Source organism: Teleopsis dalmanni, chromosome 1, assembly GCF_002237135.1.
Source record: "Teleopsis dalmanni isolate 2A chromosome 1, ASM223713v2, whole genome shotgun sequence".
In the NCBI taxonomy this organism is placed as follows: Eukaryota; Metazoa; Arthropoda; class Insecta; order Diptera; family Diopsidae; genus Teleopsis; species Teleopsis dalmanni.
The window spans coordinates 109,699,788-109,706,266 of record NC_051846.1 but is presented as its reverse complement, the minus strand read 5'-3'; positions in this window follow the sequence as shown (position 1 = coordinate 109,706,266).

Here is a 6,479-nt window from a genome sequence, read left to right as displayed (position 1 = left end):
TCTTCACTCCACTATCCACAATCAAATGGTTTTGTAGAGCGAAATGTACAGACGGTGAAAAGTGTACCAAAAAAAATGTTCATCTGATGGAAGTGATTCATATTTGGCAATGTTGTTGCTGCGCAATACTCCTCGAAACGACATATTAAAATCGCCACGCCAACGTTTATTTAGCCGTCAAACAAGATCAATACTGCCAAGCGATATATCTAATCTAAAGCCGAATATTGTTCCAGGTGTTACGAAAGAACTTAGAGAGTCACGCGAAAATCAAAAACTCTAGGCAGATAGAGTAGCAGTTTTAGGTCAAGCATTTAAAATGGAAGACAAAGTGAGAATGCAAGTCCGTCACCCGGCTAAGGTGATCGAAGCACCCCAAACCCTCGTTCCGTTATAGTTAAAACGCCGCATGGTAAAAAATATCGCCGCAACAGTATTTATTTTCATACTACAAGGTCCCAAGTTCCCCAATAATTGAACTGAAGAAAAGGTTTCAGGAGAACCCTGACGTCTCACAACGCATACCGGAAGCTACAAGTCACGATCCGATGCAATGCAACGTGGATCCTCAGCCCGAGAAGTGACGTCATTCCATGCGCTGATGTAGGTTAGGTTAGGTTCGGAAGGCGCGTGCTGCCAATTGTCAGCACTTCCACTCGGAGGCATATAATTCCCATTGTGATGCCCTCGAAAAATTTTTGCCGGGAGAGGCGAGGTGCTAACCTTTATAATCCTTGTTAAACCATTTGGTTTTCCAGATGAAGTTGAGGAGATCCGATAAGTTTACTTTCGTTATCTCATCCAAGCCAGTGAAAAAGCGGTCTCCGAAACATTGAAGTCGCCTTGTCTGAAGTCCTGGGGAAGACAGAGGAAGTGGTTGATAGATTCTATCTCATCTTCATCTTCGCAACTCCTGCATAAACTGCTTGTTGGAACTCGCCACCGTTGGAGCATAGGTGCAATGGCACATTGCCCCGTTAGTACTCCAGTAAGCACACGAACTGCAGGTTTGCTAAAGCCTAAAAGGCTTTTCGTTTTATTTTTATCCAACCTCGGCCATAAGGTTCTAGCTACCTCACAGTCTTCGCGGTTAGTCCATAAGTTGTCACCGTGTTGGTGATTTCCTCTATTATCCTAAACAGCTCACACAGTGGTGTTTGTATTCTGAGGTCGGCCTCTCTTGCATGCATTGCAGAACCGCTTCTGGCCATCTCATCTGCTAGTTCATTCCCTTCGATATTGCTATGCCCAGGAATCCAGCAAAGAGAGACCTTGTGATGTTTGATGTTCATCAGTGAGGCGCGACATTTTAATACAATCTTGGATTTAACTGTTTTAGATTCAATTGCTTTCAAAGCGGCCTGACTATCTACAAAAATCGTGATATTCGATGGACGAATTGTACTTTGTTGTATAAGTTTAGCCGCTTTTTCAATAGCGTATATCTCAGCCTGAAAGACACTGCAAGTATCAGGGAGTCGGTAGGACTGCCTTATCCGCATATCTTTCGAGAAGATACCTGCTCCCGTACCGCCCTCCATCTTTGAGCCATCTGTGTAGATAGTAACTTCAGAGTTACCTGTCACACATCCAAGCTCCCAGCTATCTCTGGTTGGATAAAGAGTGGGAATTCTGGTATAGAAATCTAGTGTTGGTGTCATGTAGTCTGTAGTCGAGTCTAGATCTGCCTTGACTGAGCCCTGACCCCTCCTTCTAATCTCCTTCAAAATTGTACGGTGTCCGTAGTTAGCTGGTTTCCACATCTTAGACTCCCGAAGCCTGAGAGCACTTTTGGCATGTAGTATTACATTTAAACCCTCTTGAGGCGTACTATTGATTGCTCCGGTGGTACCTATGCAAACCAATGTCTGTGTTTTTCCGATGCGGGCTAAATTGCATTTTTTGTTCAACGCCTGGTACCAGACGAGAGACCCATAGGTAATGATAGGCCTGATGATCGTCGTGTACATTCCGTATACTACGTACGGTGACAATCCCCATCGCTTCCCAAACGCCTTTTTGCAGACATAGTATGCAGCTAGTCCTTTCCTAGTTCTCTCCTCAATATTTCTTCTCCAATTTAGTTTGGAATCAAGGACGACCCCAAGATACTTGGCTTCCGAGGAAAGACTCAGTGTAATTCCATCCAATCTGAGTAAGATGAAAGTAGGTATTTTAGTTTTCCGTGTGAACAGGACAAGCTCTGTCTTAGTAGAATTCACCCTTAAGCCATTGCTTTTTGCCCACCTGGAGATTTCACCAAGTGCCGATTCCATGAGCTCACTAATCGTTGACAAGTATTTGCCTGAGATTAGGATGGCAACGTCATCGGTGTAGGCAACAACCTTTGTTTTCTTAGCACTAAAGATTTGCAAGATTTCGTCGACCACCAGGAGCCAGAGAAGGGGTGATAATACTCCTCCCTGTGGGGTGCCCCTTGTAGTCCTTCTGGTCACGGAGCCCGCTCCTATATTAGCGTTGATGACTCTGCTTTCAAGCATTTTGCCAATCCATGCTATTATGAAGTTCTCGACTCCGTTTCTTCTAAGTGCCTCACGTATCGCGTTCGTGCTTTCGTTTTTGAAAGCTCCCTCGATGTCAAGGAATCCAGCCAGGGTGTAATCCTTTAGTTCGAGTGTTCTTTCAATAGTACCAATCGCTTCGTGGAGAGGTCTTTCTACCGTCATACCCTTGTTTTTACAATAAACGAGGAGAGACTAATTGGTCTGTAATCCTTTGCAATACAGTGATTTAGCTTTCCTGCTTTTGGGATAAAAACCACCCTAATCTCCTGCCAAGCTTTAGGTATATATCCATCCCTTAAGCATCTTGAAAAGATGTTCACCAGATGAGGACCCACGCTTTCAGCAGAGTGTTGCAACAGTCCTAGCAGTTTAAACAGGATTTATCTGTGTTTCACAGTCAATCGAGTTAGTGCACCTTGGAAAGTGTGTCGTCATTAAAATATTAAGAGATTCCTGACTCGAGTCTGTCCATGAGCCGTCTGGCCTTTTAATACTACCTAGGGTTGCTGATTCTCCAGATAGTATTTTTCGTAACCTTGATACTTCATTTCATTCACAGTCTCAATAGTTCCGCAGAACTGTTGCCAGGAATTTCTCTTTGCAGTTTTTTTGCTTTTATATATAATTATATATATATATACATATTAAAAATGGCTTTATAAAAGTTCCAATCCTCTTCTTGCTGGCTACTTTTTACCTTGTTGAAGAGTTTTCTGGATGTAGTTCTCAGCAGCCTCAATTCCGCACTCCACCAAACCGGTTGAGGCTTAATTTTTGGCCTAGTTAGGGGGCAAGCTGATTCAAAAGATTTATTCAAGATATAGCATGTATACACTTTGTATATATATAATTATATAAATGCATATTAAGGTGCATATAAAATATCATTAAATGGTTAACGTACAGTGTTGTGAATGTGCCTATGCAGCACATTCCCATCATTGACTTTAGCCCTATGCAAGCAGCCAGACTGCTGCAATATGAAACCTCACTTATGTGAGATAATAAAATGTATACATGCTCCTCTCTTGTGTTAGTGCTTGCCGGCGTACTAACACAATTATGTAGTCGGTAGTTTTAAGATAAAGTAAGACAATAATTTTAATAAAGAAACGTGAACTAAACTAAGCAGACGTGTTCTTATTATATGGACTTTTATTTTTTCAATGTTCTTATTATAATAGGTGTAAGCCATACATCCAGATTGGCTTAATGACTTTATACTCTAAACATATGGGAGGCTGATGCACGATTAGCTAACGAAAGCTTATAACCTTGAGCGTTTGTAAAGGTGAATATCAAAGTACGACGCTGTTTTTGTTTGCGGAACTACAATTCTGTTGAGAATTATAATTGGTGAGGGGGATCTGTGAAGAGAGAATGTTATGTTTTTTTTTTCTTTTATCGGTTTATTTATTAAATCTTTCTAAATAGAAATTGACAATAATTTTGCAAATCTTAAAAAACTAATATGTATGCTATTGAGCTAGGTATCAATATTTATCAAGGATTTTCTTTTAAGGCGATTTGGTGCAGTTGCAGAAGATGAGTACCGAACATGAGGGTTTGGATGCGACTTGAGTCTATCTCGAAATTTAGGTATATATTGATGAATAACTTTTTCAACAGTTAGTAAATTTAGATCTTTCTGTAGGTTTTTGTTTTAACATACCACGAAGCGTATCTAGCTTGTCGGAAAATTTGGATTTATTCTATATTTGTGTTACACGTGAACATCACAGTTCTATACTATAAGTCCAAATTGGCTTTAATATTGATTTGTAAATTAACAATTTGTTATCGAGACTGAGTTTAGAGTTGCGATTTAGAAACCAGTACAATTCCTTATATTTAAGATTGTTGTGTGTAGCGCAAATTAAATTCAAATGTAAACAAACAATAAATTATTTTATTTTATTTAAAAAAGTGCTTATGCACAAATTATTTTATAGCAATCCATTTCTAACTAATGTAATATGTAATGCGATCGCACACGGAAGAACCACCACAATGCAAGTAGAGTGTTTGGTCATAGCATGTATGCAATTGCTATTTGACACTTTTCTTTTCTGTGCAACTATTCTGCACATGTCGATATGATACACTTGAATGTGTCATAATATTTTCTAAGCATTGTAATGGTATATCTATGGTTGACCTTACTCAATGTTAAGGCCGCCTTTGATGACTATTACAGTCGTATTCTTTAAACCACTTGTGTTCTAATTTAAAAGAGCTAACCGCTTTATAATTTATGGCATGAGTCAGAAAACGATACTTCTGACATAAATTGTTTGCCACTTAAAATTCGGTTAATAGCTCATGTGGTGTCAAATATATTGAGACCACACAAATCGGAACACATGTGAATATGAGACACATGACAAGCAAATGCACAGTAAATACTTGCTATGCATTTCTTGTCTTAGGTAATGTGTCGATAATATATAGGAAATAAATAAAATAAGACTAACCAATTAGAGTTAAGAAATACTTTGTTAGTTTTAAGTAAATATTGTTAGAATAAGATAGATATAGCTTTCTAAATAAATAAAGAAGCTATTGTAAGATTTAAGTTAGGTTTAAGAAGACAGTTGTTTTATGGTGGCCAAGAGAACGTGATCTATAAAAATTCACAGTAATGTTACAAGATAAAAAGTTATAATAAAAATAAAGTTATATCAAAAATGATTAATTAATTAAAATAAAAAACAAGTTATATCAAAGTAAACAAAGTGTTTTAATTACGAAAGTAGAACTAAAACTAAATATGAACACAGCATTGATGTGGGTCAACCTTTTTAGTCCCACCGCAATTAAAATTATTAAGAAAAACATTTGTAAAATATAATGAAATATTTTGTATAAATAGTTTCATAAACGGTGTTTTCCAACGCAGCATAAAGTACCCAAAATACTGTTGAAAATAGTGAGAATGAAGACGATCGCTGTGTTCGGCAAGTGTTTAATCATTTTCCCACTTATTTGGTCTTGCCCAGGTGCTCTTTTTGGGTTAATGTAAGTTATAGCTTCTTTCAATTCCGAAAGCTCTATAATTGGAGGATTTTCTACTTCAGCTAGGATAGATATGTTAGGCTGGAAGTCATTGATTTGGGGGTTTGGCTGAAAAACATTCTGCAGATGTAGTGCCAAAGTAGTTCATTTTTCTTCATCGCTACGAGCCCAGGAGCCGTCTTGTTTGCGTATAGAAGGTTCCCTTTGAATTGGAGTTTTACAATTCTGTGCAACTTTCCTTAAGGAATAATTATGTTTTTTTTTTGTGAGCCAAGGCTTTCTAGGTATTTTTGTATGGAACTGTTTCTTTCCTCATCAAGGGCTTTTTTCAGGGCTTTTGTCACCACATAGAGGTTGAGTTTTGATCTGGGAGAATAGTTTCTTTGCCAATCTCGTCTCGCATTACGCTAAGCAGAAATAAGTTCATTCAAGGTCGATGGAAAAATTGTTTTTTTCGCATTATAATGTTGGACAATAATAGACTCAGCAGCCGCGCCAATTAGAGTTTTGTTAAATACATCAACAGCATGCTTAATTTCATCGGTGTGTGGGGGCGGGGAAATTTCTGGAAGACTTCTTTCAAGTTCTTTACCAAAGTTACGCCAATTGACAAATGATTTAATATTCTCGTTTTGACCTTCGGAAATATTTGCCAGTGTTAAGATCATCGGAAATTGGTTTGAAGATAAATCATACGATCGGTCAGCAGAGATATATTCCTTACTTAAACCCTTGATGACACCAAAATCGATCAAATCAGGAGTTTTACTGGTATCGGTCAGCCAACGAGTGGGCTTTCCAGATGATATGACTTCGAGTCCCTTGTTTAGAGCTGGATAGAGTTTCTTCCTCGTGGCGATAGTAATCTGGAACCCCAGAAAGTGTACTTAGCAATAAAATCTCCAGCTGCTAGGAATTTTGTAAAATGGTCAGTTGTTA